At 35.0% G+C, this 18,043-nt stretch overlaps 1 protein-coding gene across 3 annotated transcripts in view; it reads right to left on the bottom strand.

Moving 5' to 3' along the window:
• The window catches only part of LINGO2 (leucine rich repeat and Ig domain containing 2), a 486,960-nt gene that overhangs the window by 295,833 nt on the left and 173,084 nt on the right, over nucleotides 1–18,043 (bottom strand). For all 3 annotated transcript variants that reach the window (XR_001875068.1, XM_017816431.1, XM_017816429.1), the window contains exon 2: nucleotides 13,394–13,471. The gene's annotated coding sequence lies outside the window, so the exon portion shown is untranslated. The remainder of the gene's footprint in view (nucleotides 1–13,393; nucleotides 13,472–18,043) is intronic.

Raw genomic sequence — 18,043 nt, forward strand, 5'->3', positions numbered from 1 at the left:
GCAATGACGAACGAAAAAATTACCCCAAAAGATGATGACATTTATTTCTGTATTGATTGATTTCCCATCTGCCCCTAGAAGTATGGGCTTATCTAAAAGTAACACTTCAGAGTATTATTTGGCTTAATTTTGACTAAATTAAAGGAAAGGTGAATAAAAGAAATTGATGTAAAATTACTTCATATTCTTATTTCAGCACTGACCATAAAGTGCAAGTTAGTCATTCTTATTTTTAAAGTTTTACTGCATCTGTAAGTAAAACCTTGACAATATTTTACGGGAGTTATAGAAGTAATTTCCTGCACAGTAAACATATATGTAAATAATAATTTCATTTAAAATATGAAATTATCAACAATAAAATATTTAAACAATAATTTTATAATCCAAACCCATTTTTTTTATTTCTAACCTGTATATCTTATCAACCTATCAATACCACTTTTTTCATGAATATGACTCTTTGCAGAATTTATTTCTGAAATATAGTTGGACCTTTAACTTACAGAAGATATTACTATGAGCATTTCTCAAAAAAAAAAAAGGAGAAAAATTTGAACTGAAATGCTTCCTAGCACTGTAATGGCAGTTCCACTGTCTGGTAAAACCAAGTGAATATTGAGACATTATGTCTCTGTTGGGAAGCAGTAGGAAAAGCTCAGAAGTGAGTACTTGCTAATATTCCCTACAAACACTTTTAGCAAGCAGAGATTGATGGGTTTTCCAGGTCAGGTGTTGCATCATTTTGATGACATCAAAAAACTTCTGCTCCATTTCACTTTTCTGATACGTTCTTCAACCCAGATATAAATTGTCCTTCACAAATTCCAGGGATAATCATTCCATAAATTTCCCATTCTGTGAAAATATTCCCCTTGAAGCTTTCAACTTTCTTCCAGAATATTTGTTTGGTTGAACCAATTCTTCTGAGAAAAAAGTGCTTATTTATTTCTATTGACTATGTATTGAAGTCTCCCACTTTCCCTCAAATATCTTTTTGTCAAGAGAAACAGATGCAGTCTTCATTATGGAAGTCCAGTATATCTGATCAATCTGTATCAACTACTTGCTTTTTAAAAATAGTAGGTAGAATTTCATGTATACTTAAATTTAGAAGTAGCATAATTATTCTTTTTATTTCTTTCTGGGTTTATTACATATTAATGAAGAAAACCTGAGAAAAGTAACATAATAATTTTACCTTTCCAAGATGCTGAGTGGAGGTAAGATGTATTTTTATCTAGGCTAACTGATACATGCTAATTAACCAGAAAAAACAAACAAACAAAGCTGATTTCATCTGACTGTGACAAAAATTTTCTCATACAAGGGAACAGTACTTGGGAATTTTTGGCCCTAATTTTAATTTTAAAAAAAAATCAGTGAAACAGATATTTTATGAACTCATTTTTGATTTCGCCAGGTGCTTTGGTAAGGTAAAAATTAAATAATGTGAAAGAAATTGTAACTTGAGGGTTCTTTTCAACTACATATTTTGATTTCTGTTTACAGGCTCTTGCAGTTTTATTTTTAGAAGAAAAAATGTTCAAATTAAATAGAAATATTTTTTTAGAGAATAATTTTTCCATCATGCTCTTTTTAGTTTGCTTTAAACCAAGTACTTGCTGGAAAATTCTTCTCTGATATTGTCAGAAAAATTTAAATGATTTCATTTGGACAGTTTTATTGCTGACCTTATTTCATTTTTGTGCCACCATAAAGAAATTAATGCGACATCTCCAAGATGGTTTTATCAGGGGGGAGTTACTGCATAATTAGTTTAGTTAATACTAATCAGAAAAGAAAGAATGTTTGTTGTTAGGGAACTTCTTTCCAAACTCGGTAATTTAAAGCTCTTCATCAATCCCTGCCTTTACTCATGCTTTATCTGTCCACAAAGCATTTAAGAAAAAAAAAAAAGACTAAAAAATAACTAGGTTCAAGGTCTATCTACATAATCAGTCCTGTTTGAAGTTCAGTATTTTGTGACACTTTCCTAACATAAAGAAAGGCATCACATAATCTACAGTGGTAACAAGACACAAACTACAGGTCTGGCAATTGTGTTATGGTGTTACTGAAGCAGCAAAAGAGACATTAAAAAAAAATCCTCAAAAAAAATGAAAAAGTCTGAGGTTTTTTTATTTTTCCAGTGGTAAATTGGATTTTCTGACTATGGCTTGACACATATGCAAATATTTGCACAAAGCCTTCAGATTTGGTTATCTGTCTTTGACCTCTAAAATATATGCATTGGCTCCTGATTTGCAAATTAATCTTCAAATGAACATTATTAGAAGCATAATATTTCACTTCCTAAAGGCATGATTTATGATTCTATTTTGAACTCCAGGAATATTAATGATTCTAGTTTATGAAACAATGAATGTACAAACACTCGAAGCTGCATCCTTTCCCTATGCCCTTATATTGATTGGAAGACAGTGAAATTAGGTTGCAAACTGAAACAACAAGTAAAAAAGTCACGGCAACTACAGTTCAAGTTGTCTTGTTAACTTAATCTGTCCTAGCTGTGTATCAAAAGAGAAGGAAACACAGGAAAAAGTAGTTTGTGATTCCATAGTTAGCTTTACCATCTACCAACATTGTTAATGAACTGAAAGAAAGAAGCGTCCATATATGGGCAAAAGGTACAAAGCCACATTTCTCTACTATTTTTAAGGTGAAGGTCAACGTAGAATCTGCTTAAGACGAGGCATTGCCATGATTTGAATGAAATTTGGAGCAGCATTGATTTCTCTGCCACTAACAATCACAAGAAAACCTAGATGATAAGTGGGAGCGACAGGCTTTTGAGAAGATCTAACAAAAGACTAAACCTTTGCCATTTGACACCAACAAATATTTTTATTTTGTGCTTCATATTGGGTTCAAACTTTTCATGCTTATAATATACTGGCACTCTATAACATGGCTAGTCAGATGCAGAGCAGCAAAACGCCCAAGAGCTGTTCCTGAAGATTTAAACAAAATTGTGCACTAACGAGGTTTGAAGACCAAAGAAGAATCACATTCTACTGTTACCTGGGAGAAGATGGGAAGCAAAATCACTGCAAAGAGAACAGGTTGTCCCTTGCACCACTTCCAGAACTGTGCAGATCTGTCTTCTGCAGTTCAACACAGACCCTCCAGAAATGTCAGTGATACTTACTTTGAGGCTTACCTCAAAATAGTTTCAAACTTTCTTGAATTTTTGAAAGATCTTTTAAATTCTTTTGTTTATCAGTTAAATAAATAAATGCCAGAAGATGCTATTGTAATAAATACTCTTTAAAAATGTGAGACAAGGGTGGAGAAAGGGGAAGAGTAGCTGGAAAATATACAAATAAGTATAATAATTCTTTTTTTTCCCCTGAGGACTGTCATTTAAGAACATAATAAATTTAATTTTTTTCACTTTTAATATATGCAACAATCATAGTTTATTCAGGACTATAAGAACTAAAACTCCAAAAGACACTATATCCTTACAGTTGTGTTTCCCACCACCACATAGGACACAGCCAGAAGACTCATAAAAGCCCTACACTTGCCTAGTCCTTCATGTCCTTTAAATTATGGCTACAACAGTGTAAAGCCTTCCCCTCTCAGAGTCTCAATTTCAACTGAAAATACAGCTTATATTCCTGGAATGTAATCATGTAACCAGATGCAGATTAGTAAACAAAACTACCCAGGTAAGTTTATGGGTTTTGGTTGTTTGTTTTTGGGTTTTTTAAACACTATTTCTGTATGCTTTAACACTATTTCATACACTTGAGATCTGAGAATTGTCTGAAAAAGTAGGATAACTTATTTAAAAACATAAAATATATTCAAAAGTACAATGTGCTTACTTTTAAAGACCTCAGTAAGACTGTCTTCAAAGGAAAAATTATCTAAATACTACTTTCCATCAGGTATTAATTCAAAGTTCATTGCTCTGCTAAATACTTATGTGAGAAATAATTTTCCATCCGATTCCAGTGTTTTTTTTTCTTTTTGCGTATATTAAAAGTGTTGGTTTTAAATCATAGTGAAAATTTCAGAGCAGAGATAAAAATCCTGGCATTTTAACCTGAAATATATAATTACAAGATTGTGTAAGGTAAGCGTGGTACTGTAATTGAATGAGAACACTAGGCATTGTAGTAAAGAAAGAATATATAGTAATGCCAGGATAAGTGTCTATCTGGGTTTTCCTTTGAAGTATCTAGCCTTTTCCTTTATGCAGCAGCCTCCAGAATAAGACAGCATTTTGAAAACAAACCCCTGGTCTGACTGAAAAGGAAAAATCCTTCCATGTCTAGCTCTGAGTTAAGCTGGACAGGAGCACAAGTGCAAAGGCAATGCCATCCCTGCAGCTGGATCCCAGCGGGGCAGACACAGACCTGTGAGAGAGTCCTTCAGAGGACTTCAGCTTTACTCACAACTTCTTTGAAATTAAGCTGACCCATTCTTGGCTGAAGATGGAAAAAACAAATGCCTCAGAGCCTGTAGTACCCAATGCCGCCCTTAGTCACTCTCAGCTGTGTTCACGGGTTCACAGAATCCTGGAGCGACAGGGTTGAAATTCTCGTTATTTATGTAACTGAAGGGAAAAAAATGAAAGACGGAAGATGACAGCCCTTACAGCACCCCTCTACCTGATAGACGTACGGGCTGCTATCTGAGATTGTCTGCTCCCTGCGGAATAAATGAACTTCAGGCAAAAAATGGAATTCAAACAGCAGGGAAACATCCCAGGACCTGGTCAGTCCATAAAGGAAGAAAAAAATCTTTTCTGACTACCAAAAACTGTTTTATTTAGTGAACTAGAATCCCCAATCCACCGTAAATCTTCTACCTTTCAATTACTATTATACTTAAACTGAGCAAGCCGACTATTTAGTGACCCAGAAAATGTGTCTTTCTCCACAGGATGCAGTTCTGCTATCCATCTACCTGCTGCTACTCACAAAAGACACATTTTGCTAACAACAGCAGCAGTAAGTGTTTTATTTTATTCTGTTTCTGCACATTGTATACCACTTTGGTAAAATGAATTCCTGTAATTAACACACTCAGCAGAGCTAAGAAGCTCTATAATATGATTAAATGAAGCTGGAATATTCTCACATTACATAATTTACAGCTTAAAATGTGTAAGCTCCTCACATCCCGCTATGGGGTAGTCTTCATAGCTATACAGTTCAAAAAATGTGAAGGAATTTTGAGTAGTTAGGATCAGAATCTTAATGCAAATGGATGAGGTGCATTAATCAGAATAGTTTCCACTCAAAATTCAAAAGTAATTTTTTTCCTCTGAGAGATTTACTCTTCAGGTTTATCTACCTGTCATCTTCGTCAGTTTTGCCAAAACTGACTCTCGCTTGAACCCCCGGCACTTCTTTCATACTACAACTTAATTCCACATTTCCTCTATATCCTGTCTTCTGTCCATTACCTCCACTTTCAAAATTCTGATCACTTTCACCCTCACTGACATGATTTTTGCTTTTTGGGATGCTATGCAGTTTCTTTAGCTCCTGCACACAGCTGTGCTAAAAGTATTTTTTCCTCAGATATACTCAAGCTTAAAGGTATGATCTCATTACCTTCTGAGGTTTTATTTATTTGACTATTTTTTTCTGTTTTGCATCACGTAAACACTGCATTGCAAACAAGCATAATTTTTCACAAAGGTATATTTTTCACATAGGACCGGGGTTAATGGCCTTAATTTGAAAGAAGAAAGGTTTATATTAGAAGAAAAGTTTATATTATTGGCGTCTGCTGTTTCAGACACCACAGGTTCCTTGAAAAGTTCTTAATAAAGCTGCAAGTGCCACAGTTCTGTTTTTGTAACAAGCAGTCATGCTTCACAAGTGTAAAATTTTCTAAGTATGAAGAGTTACCTGATGTTACAGTGTGGCCCATGAAAAAGTGGGAAAGTGGGACACTGTAAATAGCACAAAGTAGCTAGGCAGATAAATATGGATGTGATCAATTGTGACATTTTGAGAAGAAATGAGAAAAACCCATCACTAATAAAACAAAACAAAAGGGGGAAAAGGAAGTAAAAAAAAGTCCTATATTTACTCCATTTATTTGTTTGGAAAAGCATGAAAACAACAATTAGGCAGTGCATAAGATAAGCATGGTTTTGGAACTAGCTGACCATACTGGTAACTTTATTGGCTCAGGTATTTGCAATGATGTTAGTACAACCCAAGCAATCTAGTGACGACAAGATCAAGTCACCTGACTTAACTTATTATTCTGAAGAAAACATTTAGTACAAACACCATAATTAATGAAAATATAGTACCAAATATTTGAAAACTATTCTGTGAGTTGTAAATAAATATACAGACATAAGATGCTTACATACTTTCAAGCTGTGGGTCGTCAGCCTTCTTCCATATTTCCAATTGTAAGCACACTCGGTTTTTTGCATGAAAATGAGTGAGTTTGGTGCATTTGATTTAAGTTTGATTTTGGTTTTGTTTTATTTTTTTACTTTTTGTAACATTTAAGTAGCTGTTAGCTTTCTATGGATCCTGTAAATATCCATTTTTTAAAGTATGAACAACATAGCTGTCACTTTTTTTTTCCTCTCTCTTCATAACATTTGTTAAATAATAACTGATTTGCTAGTATAGTGTAGGCGATCCTAATATTTCATAACTGAAATTAAAACAGATGTATTTTTGGTTCCTGAATACCATGTGAAGGCTGTTACTGCACGCAACAAGCTTCTCCAGAATTTCAATATCTGGTATTTTTTTTAAGCAAAACAAAACTAAAGAATATGTTATATGAAAAAAAATCATAAACATCTTTGCTTGGAAAATGTTCAAATGAAAAAAATACAGCAACTCCCATAAATGTTTTCATCAAAAAAAATTCAAAATGTTTCTTCCATAATATCCAATATAGAGTGGGCAGAATTTTGAAAACAGGCCTAAGGATTATTATAACTTCTTGTAAATTAATAATATTTCAGCAATAACAGGCTTTACATTAGCTTAGCATATGACCTTTAATTTTCTTGCCAAATGATATAGATTTGACCTTAATGAAAATCAGAGGTATTAGAAATGGCCTATTTTTATATATGCATGAATACTGCAGAAATAGCCTACTTTGGCCCATAATGCCGGATCTTTGATTTGGAAAAGCATCACTGCTCTTGTAATCACAGAATCACAGAAAGACTTTGGTTGGACAGGTCATAAAGATCATCCCATTCCAAACCCCCCAATGTCCAAACTAAAACATTCCAGTCCTCCGTTCACTCCCTTTTCTCCATCACTCCTTCATCTGAATGGCCAATGTGTCTGACTGAGGCACTGATCTTGTCTAACAAGACACAGAGAAACTGAAATGGTGGCTGCCTTCTTCTCAATATATATGATTATTTTTAGAGTGCATACATTTGAATAAATGGTATGAGAGAGCTCTTCTTTTCTTGTGAAAAGCAGCTACTTTAAATCTTTCAATTATTACTGCTTTGATTTCATGCAATTGTTTCCAAATATTTTTCCCCATTAGAATCCTAAATTTTGTAGAGAAATGATTCCAGAAACATTTCAAATCTATGCTCCCATTTGCAGGGGCAGAAACAGCTTTATGTATGAGAAAAATGAATTTTGCACAGACTCATTCTGCATACTGACTACAGTGAGTTCAAATAATGGCCTTCAAAGAAATATCAGTATGTTTCAGAGATAGAACATCAGAGTCACCACAGGGGCTCTACCTAAGCAAATTAACAAATGAAAGAGTAATCTTCACAACACCTTGATGACCCTCTGGGAAATTTGAAGATACTCTTTTTTTTTTTCCCCTGCTATTTATATATAAAAAAAGGAACATGATGCTTCCCTACCCCTGATTTATCATAAAAATATTCATATTTTACTGTGGTGATATATTTGTTATTAACCTACATCCACTCCTCATCCTTCATGCTTTTAAGTGTTTAAGAATGTGATGACAGTTGAATTTCCTCTTGTGATATTTCTAGTAATATTTACAGTGACAGAAACCGCTATCGAAGAACTATTTGCAAGAAATACCTTTTTCTACCTTTGGAGTACCCTTAACTCCTTTTCCATGTTCCAGGACAGCACACACACTGTGCTACATGGCCTCTCCCCTTGAGTGCTTTCTCGATATATGTCAAATTGTACTATTTTAAAGCTCTATTGACCTATAGTTATTCTCATTCACATGACTGGGTGACCTGTTCTTCCTTGCACACTCAAAGGCTTTTTAATAGATTTGAGGCAAGGCTCAACGGGGAGCTGGCAGAGCTCCTCAACATCTATCACTTGATTGCAGCTTTTCTACTTGGACTTTCCTGAGGTCTGAGGTCTCACCTGCTTAGACATCCCCTGGCTGGCAAAAAGTCCTGTGCACATGAATAAAATGAGGCAGAAGGCAGTGGCCTTCATGATTAGACTTAAATATACAGTGAGTCTGGGAATGATCTTCTAGTCTAGGGATGTTTTATTTCATACTGATGCAGTAAACAAGGATGAAATAAAGCTCTGAAACTTGTTTTTCAAGAAAGAGACAATGTTGAAATCTTCTATACAATTTCTACTGGTACATCAGAAATCACAGATACATTAAAAATAAATGTAGAAGAATTCAAAGTGTAAAAATATGATCAGCTATATAGTTATTAAAAATCTGTATATCAGCAGGCTGCTGTTATATAACATATTTTTTATCATAGAATCATAGAACAGCCTGGGGTGGAAGGTACCTTAAAGATCATCATTTATAATTTGATCTGGTTTGGTTTGGTATTTGCCAGTCAGAAACAGAAAACCAGTTTTAGGCATGAAAATTCTTCTTTCAACACCAAGATAAACCAACCCACTCAGTTCAGTTTTAAACAGTTACATATATTATCTTGCTAAAGTCTCCTTTTACCTCTTATTATTGTGGTAGCTCAAGTGTCACCCTTGTATTGACAGTAATAGTATACAAAGTTATTGCTTTTTTTCCTGCTCATATACTTTCTCATTAATGAAATGCAGCACAGTACTTTACTATGATGAGCTCTCATTTTAAAATTCCATACCAAAGATTGGGCTGCTATGATGAAAATGCAAACTGGAAAGATTTAAAGCTGCACAGGAGAACTGTGAGTGAGGCATGAAGGAAAGTCAAGAAGGATTGAATTCATTGTTTCAAGGAAGACATACAATTTAAAATGGTGTATTGCTTAAGACAGAAAATGGAAGCATTGATACTGAAAGGAAACAACAGATCTAGCTTTTCTTATGGCTTCTTTATCTTCTGCAAAACATAGGAAGTGGCTTCTGAGTAGCTGTATGACAAAGTCTTGCAACATTTCCACCCATAAAGAAAACGTCATTTTATTTGTGGATTGTAGCTTTCCTTTTTAGAGCAGACTGTTTCTCTAAGATTTTTGTTCAGCTCTGCTTGACATTCTTACTTTTCTAAAACAAAGAACACTGAGATTAAGTTTCTATTTTCCAAACAACAATTCTAGGCCCCTGTAAATGTAGACACGACTTAATGTTTGGAGAGATCAGGGAAGAAACTGGAGTGTCTTCACTGAATGAACTGCACATCTCTCCAGAGAAAGGTCTTATTTGCTGTACATCAGTTTTAAACATTTTTTGATTCTATTGGAGTGTACATCCCTCAAGTCCATACTCCAGAACTTATTTCTGAATTTCATCTGGAAAATCAACACTCATATTCAGCAAACTTAAGGACTCCCAAATAAATCCTAACACTTACTTAAAGTCCTATTGCAGTTAGAATATAATTCTAATTACAACTCAGAGAAATATATGCAGAGGACTGCATACATAACAGCTCAAGATAACGCCCCGAAAGGATGAAATGGATTCTTTTAATTTATTCTGGCAGTTTCAAGAATCAGCAAGTCTTGCAGATCCAGTGTAAGCAAAGATCTCTCTAAGTGACTTTATGGGTACGCATTTTGAATTTAGAAAAAGCCTGAATTTCATAAAAAGAATGGTCAGAATTCAGTGAAAATCAGATCCCTCAAGGCTGTATAATCTGATTGAAGTCACCTGTTACTTTTGAAGGTACTAGATTGAATTGTCAGAGATTATTCAACCATGTGGATTAAAATTTAGATGCTTTGAACCTGAGGGGATTTACTCATTTTATTTACATATCATATTGTATGTACTTATAGTAATTTCAACACAACTATTCAAATTTTCCGTTTCAGAATTGAGAACAGTAGCTTCCTGTGTCAAAAGCATAGCAGTTATGATAGCCTTGACTTATTTTTAGGCAAGCAGACCTGGTATGCTCAGAGATATGAGAAACCTTAACTACTTAGGCTACCACACCCCTGGATAAGCACGTTCAAAAATCTAGATTCATAGAATAAAGAGCAGAAAAAAATTACAATTATCTAGAATTTTTTTTTTGTTTTCTCCTCTAGGACTGTTAAAGAGATGCATTTTTTCCTCAATATACAAATTCATTATATCACATTCAGGGAAGTTACTCAAGAAATAGAGATCCTTAAGCATCAGAAATATAAGTGAATATAGAACACTTTAGAATAATAGTTAATTATTTCTAGACAAGCATTGCATTCATACAATGTTTGCCTATATCTGGTAATACAAAAATTACCTGACACCCTGGCAGGCTGAAACTGAGGGTAAAAATCAGTTCTTACAGCAGTGTTGGTTAACACTAGGAAAACAAGTTAAATAGGCAGTAATGGATCTTTTCAGAAGGAGGAAAACAAAAGACAGAATAAAAGACAATTTACTTCACAATAATTCTCCAAAGTTTTTAAAAATAGAATGTTCAAATTACAACTCTAAACCTACCCTTTTGGCTGATTAAAAACATCTCATTACCCCATACAACATCATCACCATAAAGACAGATTAATCTATTCTCACTGGCAGTAACCTATTGCTAACTCCAAACTCAATAATGGTGTTTTGCTATTGAAATGTCAATGTCAAAAATTGCACATAACTCATTGGAATCACTAGCATCTTCAGATTTAATTACACATACAGCCAAAGGAAGTCCACTAGGTCAGAGGTGGTTATTGTGGATAAAAAATCATCATAAGAGTATTTTGGAATAAAATTAAATATTCCTTGTCAATGGTATTTTAAAACATTATATTAATTTTTTGTCATTTCTATCTTGCTTAAGATACTAAATTATCTCACATGACACAGAAAAACCAGCTCATGCCTGCTGCTATGTCACACATAGATGCTTTGGAAATTTTACTCATCATTTTCAATCTCACTTCTTTAGCTGCCATTGAGCCAAATACATTCCAATTCTGCAAGTGTTTAAGTACATGCCTAACTTTTTATTAAACACAATGCAACATAATCATGAAAATTGTGATTAAGTTCTTGTAAAATTGTGGCTTTAGCCATCAGACTTCTGATTCCCCACTTCTGTTGGATTTGCAAACTCAAATAGAAGAGACCCATGTAACACAACATGAAGCCTGGGGAGTTGCACCAGCACCCCTTTGAAATACAACACCACCCACACTTTTCTGGCAAGTCTGATTGTTCAATGCCTAAGCATCTGCATGGAAAATAATTGTGATTCGGCTCTTCCTCACAACTGGAAGTATTCTGCCATTTCTAGTAGATAAAAGAGAGGTGGCAAGACTGACCAGCTGTGAGAGACTGATTAACAACTCAAACAATGGGCCATTTGCAGAGGCAGCAGGGTGCTTTGCTGGGGCCAGGTTTGCATCCCTCAGCCAGAGGGAAGGAGGAGCATTTGGGTGTGTGGTGACAAAACCTCTGATCCACATAAGAGAGAAGGGGTGAGCACCCACCACAGGAGGTTACAAGCTGGGTTTTGAGACAGATAAGAGAGAAGGCTGACAAGAAGCAGATGCTGTGGAGGCAGGATAGTGCTTTTTATTATAGGAATGTCCTCCTTTAAACTCAGTTGTAATACCTCCCCCCTGGGGAAGTATCAGGACATTATATATATATCAGGACATATATATATATATTCTCCTATAAACACTGATCTTTCAGTGTTGTTTCATTCTAATCTGCCCCAAGGATCTATTAGCCCCTCACCTTAAAGGCAGTTCCTAACACCAGTCATCCTTTTTCTGTATTTACAAATGGCTTCCATCCTCAGAAGGAGCCCTGAAAGAAATGCTGCTACTTTTTTTTTTTTTACAGTCACCACTCACCATCTCATAGCATGGTTTCACTCACAGCAAAAACTGATTCAATTTTTTCCTCACCCTGCTTAAGAAATACAATATATTAAAATGCACAGCCTTGGAGTTCAGCTCGTTAAACAAATGCTGAAGAGTAGAACATTCACTCCCCCATTTCAGGTGCCAGGAAGGATGCTGATTTTATATTTCAAAGGGGCCAATTTTCCACTTTGAACATACAGCTAATAGTGGCACTTCTGTCAAGAGGGGGTAATTCTTCTGCTCAGCACTCCATTTAAAAGAACGCATTTGGAGCAGCTTTTGCATAGCTTGTGGTTCAATTCTTTACGACATATAAGAGGAGAGTTTTTGAAAACTCTTTTTTTCACCGTGACTAAAAAAGCCATTTGCAATGGTAGAATGACTAGAGACGAATATTCTTTCCTCCAGACAACTAAGGCAACTTCAAAGATAAAATTAAGGGATGGGACAAGGAAAGGGTCAAAGGAAAGAGTAATATTGAACCTAGACCCTTAGCCAAAGCTGAGAAAGGTATTAAGGGACACAATTCTCTTGACAGAACCAGCAGCCTTCTGTGGTAATGTGATTAATTCTCAAAACAAGTCAGTTTCCCTGATGTATTTTTAAACTCTAGAAAACTAAATTGTCCAAATATGTAACACGATTACCTTTCCAATATCATTATTAAAACCTATGTTTAAGAGCAAAAATAAGAATCTCTCATTTTAAAAACTGTACAGCAAGACTACAAATATAGCCAGGGGTCTCAAGAATCACCTTCAGTCTTCCTTCTAATAAAACCATCAATAAACACAACATCACCAATACATAACAGAATACAGAGACTACATCTTGACATAATAAATGCATTCACGTTCATCTTAATTGTTCTTTCACTCAGATTGATGGCAATTTTGGAGCAATAGCCCGGAAACTCACAAATAATCTAGATCTTGGCACACATTTACTTTCTTCTTGAGAGGGAGGTGTATTTGTTAATGGATCCAAAGGAACTAATTGCATTTATTTTAAGTTGTAAGAGTATTCTAATACAATTCACTGTTGAAAGTGTAGATGAAAGCTTAAGCATGGGCATTTTCTTTAAAACCTAGAGGAATCATGAGGTAATTTTAGACACCTAAAATTATAATAGTATACAATTATAGTCAATTAAAATGGAACATTTACCTTGCAAACCAGTTTCCACAGACACAAGCAGGAAAGACAAAGAGTTCTGCCAAGTTTTCCAGCTCCACTGCTCACTTACTAGAAAACAAAAAGAGGAAAATATATTTAGTCTTGTCAGTTGTACTGAGCTTTTTGAAACAGTGATGTTTTCAGTGAAATGCCTTGAGATATTTTAGAATGATATTTAGCTCTTATCCAAAAAGGAATGGAAAAGATTGTCAGAGCCATAAGTGTGTCTGCTGAGATGAATAGGGTTAGAGGCTACTGAAACGTCCTAATGACACCAAAAAATAGTGTGCACTCACTGGCACTCCACTGGAGCAGGCAACTGTGTTGCCCACAGTAGATTAGACAGACATTTACTAAAGGATCTGAAGGTGAAGCTGACAAAGCACTGAACCCAGAATAGAGACAAAGAAAAAAATTCTCTTCAGTAGTAGGATTAACTACTTGTCTCTGCTGGTGGTGGAATTCAGCACCTCCACAGCTTTCTCCATCAGTGTCTCCAACTCTGCAGTAAGAGAGGAGATTTTTAGAATGGTATTGTGTTGCCATATTGAATTAAAATATGAACTTTACATTTATTTTAACAGGACACAAGAAAAAACAGCTGTCTTAGACAGTGACGGTTGAGGAGTTAACAAAAGTTCTGAATTGTGTGTGTTTCAGAACCAGAATATGCCTGAAAGGACCACAGATTATATGATAACCCAGAACTGCACTGATGTCAAAGAATAGTAATGACTGTACTATTTCAAAATTAATCTGAAAAAAATACTATGGACTCTTCTGATCAACATGTCCTCCATACACTTTTCAGAAAAACGAACCAAAAGAAGAAAATTATTCCTCTTGCCACATAGAAATGACTTTTCCAAGATCTTCCACAATGGCTGAAAAAGACAACCTTGCATGTCTACAAAAATGACATTTTGATCTGACAGAGATTATTCTGTGAAAAAAACCCACCAAATAAAAAAGAATGAAAAAATATGAGTTAAAATATTCGTAGAATATAATATAAACAATAACATATAATAAAAACACTGCAATTATCAGAAAGATCAGACGTTGCAAGTAAATACAAACTTCATGAAGAAATATAATGTTTTATCCAATTCTCAGTCAACTAACTTGCTATGTGGTTTACAAACATGTGAGTTAATTCAATCATTTTATATTTTATATATATATATTATTTATATAATATTAGACTGTACATGTTTGTCACGGACAAGGTAGATGGACCAATAGCTGAACTGCAAAATTAAACTGCAACATAAGGAATTTATGCAATTTGCTGAAGGAGCCTTGGAAGGCAGCAATGAGCTGGCAGTACTCCAGAGAGTACCATCTCCACTAAACACAGTTGCTTCCCTAGAGAAGAAGTTGGGTTGCCCATTTGCCAAAGAAGTAATTTTGGCAGGAGATTTGCAACAGTCCTCTATTATCTCCCTAACAGGTCATTTTCAATCAGCTTCTTTTGTGGGAAAAAAAAAGAAAAAAGAAAAAGAAACAAAACCAACTCCTCACTTTCATATGCAATTCTTTTGGGGTTTTTGTTGTGGTTTTTTTTTTGTTTGTTTGTTTGTTTGTTTGTTTGTTTGTTTTTTTGTAATGCAGGTCACAATGGGATGTACCTGAAAATATTCTACCCTTGAAATAATTAGTTTGAGAGAAGGGATAGATTAGGAAAATTTTCTACAAATTCAGCTCTCGAGCTTCTGGGCCTTCTTTATGCAATTTTCTTGGCTTTCTGTTGTTCTGTAGGACCTGTTATGTTTGTATCACAAAAAAACCCCACCAAATAATACCCCAGTACCCTCCACCCTCACCCCACTGTGTAAGTGAGAAGATTGAAATGTGCAGGCGGAAAATTTGCCTTGGAATTTTTTAACAATTGTCACGGAATAAAAACTTTATATTTCCATTATTTTCCTGAAATAAGAATACTCCAGACTCCAGACATGGAAAAACTTAAACATTTTCTTCTTGATGAAAACTCATATTCATGTGTAAATCTGATTGTACTGCTTTTATTTTTGCATCTACCAGAGACAGAGCGAAATATTTTGAAATTCAAATGCTATCTTCTATTAATTATATTTTTAAGAAATGAAAATAACTGATGATACAAGAAAGCAGGAAGAAAGAACCACTAGGATATTGCACAACCCATTGCATAAGAATGACAAAAGAAATGTTCTATTGACAGAAAGAAATCATTCCTAGACAGTTTATTTATCTTTATGATGAAATCACAAGAAATGTCAAAACACACAGCAACTTTTAGACGTAACACTGAATGTAGATAAGTTGGGCATCACAGAGGTGAATTTAAGACTGGAATGGTGGAGGAGTGCGGCGCAGGATGAGAGGAAGGTGTTTTCTATTTTGTTTTTGTTTCTTATCAATCTACTCTATTATTAATTGACAATAAATTAAATTAGGTTTCTGTAAATTGAATTTGTTTTGCTCATGACAATACGCGGTAAGTGATCTCCTGGACCTTAGCTTGACCCATAAACTTTCTTATCTAATTTTCTCCCCCTCCTGTTAAGAAGGGGGAAAAGACCCTCTAAGATCATCAGATCCAACCATTGATCTAGCACCACCACATTTACCATTAAACCATATACTCAAATATCAAATCCACACATGTTCTGAACACTTCCAGGGATGGTGACTCCATCACTTCCTTGGGCAACTTATTTACTGTTTGATCATCCTTTCCATGAAGAAATTAACTTCCTAATATCTAATCTAAACCTGCCCTGGTGCAACTTGAGGCCATATCCTGTCATCCTGTCTTGTTATCTGAGAGAAGAGGCCGCACCTCACTATAACCTCCTTTCAGGTAGTTGTAGAGAGTGATAAAATACCTTTTGAGCCTCCTTTTCTCCAGGCTTAACAAACCCAGCTGCCTCGGCCACTCTTCATCAGCTTCATTGCCCTTCTCTGGACACGCTCCAGCATCTCAATGTGTTTCTTTTAGTGAGAGGCCCATAACTGAACACAGATGTTGAGGTGGGGCCTCACCAGTGGTGAGTGCAGGGGGATGACCCCTGCTCTGGTCCTGCTGGCCACACTTTCGGATACAGGTCAGGATGCCCTTTGCCTTCTTCCACCCGGCCACACTGCTGGCTCATGTTCAGCCAGCTTAGAGCCAGTTTTTTAAAAACTTATATGAACTAGCTAATAAAAAACTAAACCAAGTTGGACACAAATATCACACTCTCCCTGAAAGAAAGAACTTGGTATTGAAGAAATTAATTCAAAAATGTCTCCTGCACACTGAGGTCTTCAAACAAGACCTTTGAGAGTCACCTTTAGGAACAGGCAATAAAACTCTCCAAAACTTTGCTGCTTTTAGTACAGCTGATAAATTGTGCCAGACTAACTGTAATCCATAGGCACCTCTTTCTTCTCCTGACTTCATTCCACTCTCCCCAGCTAAGAGGAGTTTCAGATCAAGACAGTGGAAGTATAGCTTTGTGACAGTAGACATTTTACTGAAATATCCAATGTTCCTATGTAGAGTTAAAGGGCATACTATACTCTCTAGATATGTAATTACATTTTAGCTTTCCAGAATACTATGCAAGAAAATACTAGAAATAGAAAAATCAGATGTTAAAATTGACACAACTGAATGTACTGAGTTTAAATTGCAGAAGAGGTTAAACTTCCTATGAAAAAATCCTAGGGATATTTTAGCACTGAAATATAACAGCTATGGCAGCTATGGCACATCCAGTGTTTCTGTCATCATGAAACATGGGTAAGCATCTGTGATAATTCACACATATATAGCCAGAGGCAGCACTGGGGGAGGGCATTGGGTTATATACTCTTGAAGACTTGTAAAACTTATCTCCCATGATCTTTTCAATAATTTCCAATATTTAACCAGTAGAAACTGGATATAGTCTTGGGTTTATATTTTATTATCTGATCGAAATGTACATCTCTCTTCACCTTATTTCTGTTATCACAAGTGATCAAAAGTGAACAAAGGCAATGTTTTCAAGTTTAAAATCATGAGAAAAATGGAAAAAAGATGGTAAAATTTCCCTGTTAAATAGACTCAAGTTATATAATCATCCATTACTCCATTTTCTATTTGAACGATTATGCATGAGATTTTTGAAAACTAAACAATTGCAGACTTTTTAAGCCAAATGATATATTATCTCTTTTCCTTTCCACAGAGCTCATACAAATTTATTGATGCTTTTGTTCAAAGTCAAAATATGGAGGCATTCTGCAAAAAAAATAATTAAATTCTGTCATTCTCTTCATTTTTCATAATCACAGAACCTTCAATCAGAATGAATTCTGACTAAGTTAAATGTTTAAGAACCATTACAGATGAAAGTGATGTGAATTAGCTTATGGTCTTTTTAAAATCAGTACTCCCAAACAATTGTTTTATGACTTTAGAAATTTACTAATTTTTCCAATGGAAATCACAATAATTGGTCACTATCAAAATGTCAAAAATAAGATGCAAAAGTAAAATCATAAAGATATGAAAGCAAAAACCCTTCACTTCAGGATAAATGTCAAAGTGTGACTTGATTAAAGCTAATCAGATAATCACCTGACTCTCTCCTTTCAGTGCTTGTTCTCTGCAACTGAGAGCATTCC

This window comes from Lepidothrix coronata, unplaced genomic scaffold, assembly GCF_001604755.1.
Source record: "Lepidothrix coronata isolate B3197 unplaced genomic scaffold, Lepidothrix_coronata-1.0 Scaffold55, whole genome shotgun sequence".
NCBI classification, from domain to species: Eukaryota; Metazoa; Chordata; class Aves; order Passeriformes; family Pipridae; genus Lepidothrix; species Lepidothrix coronata.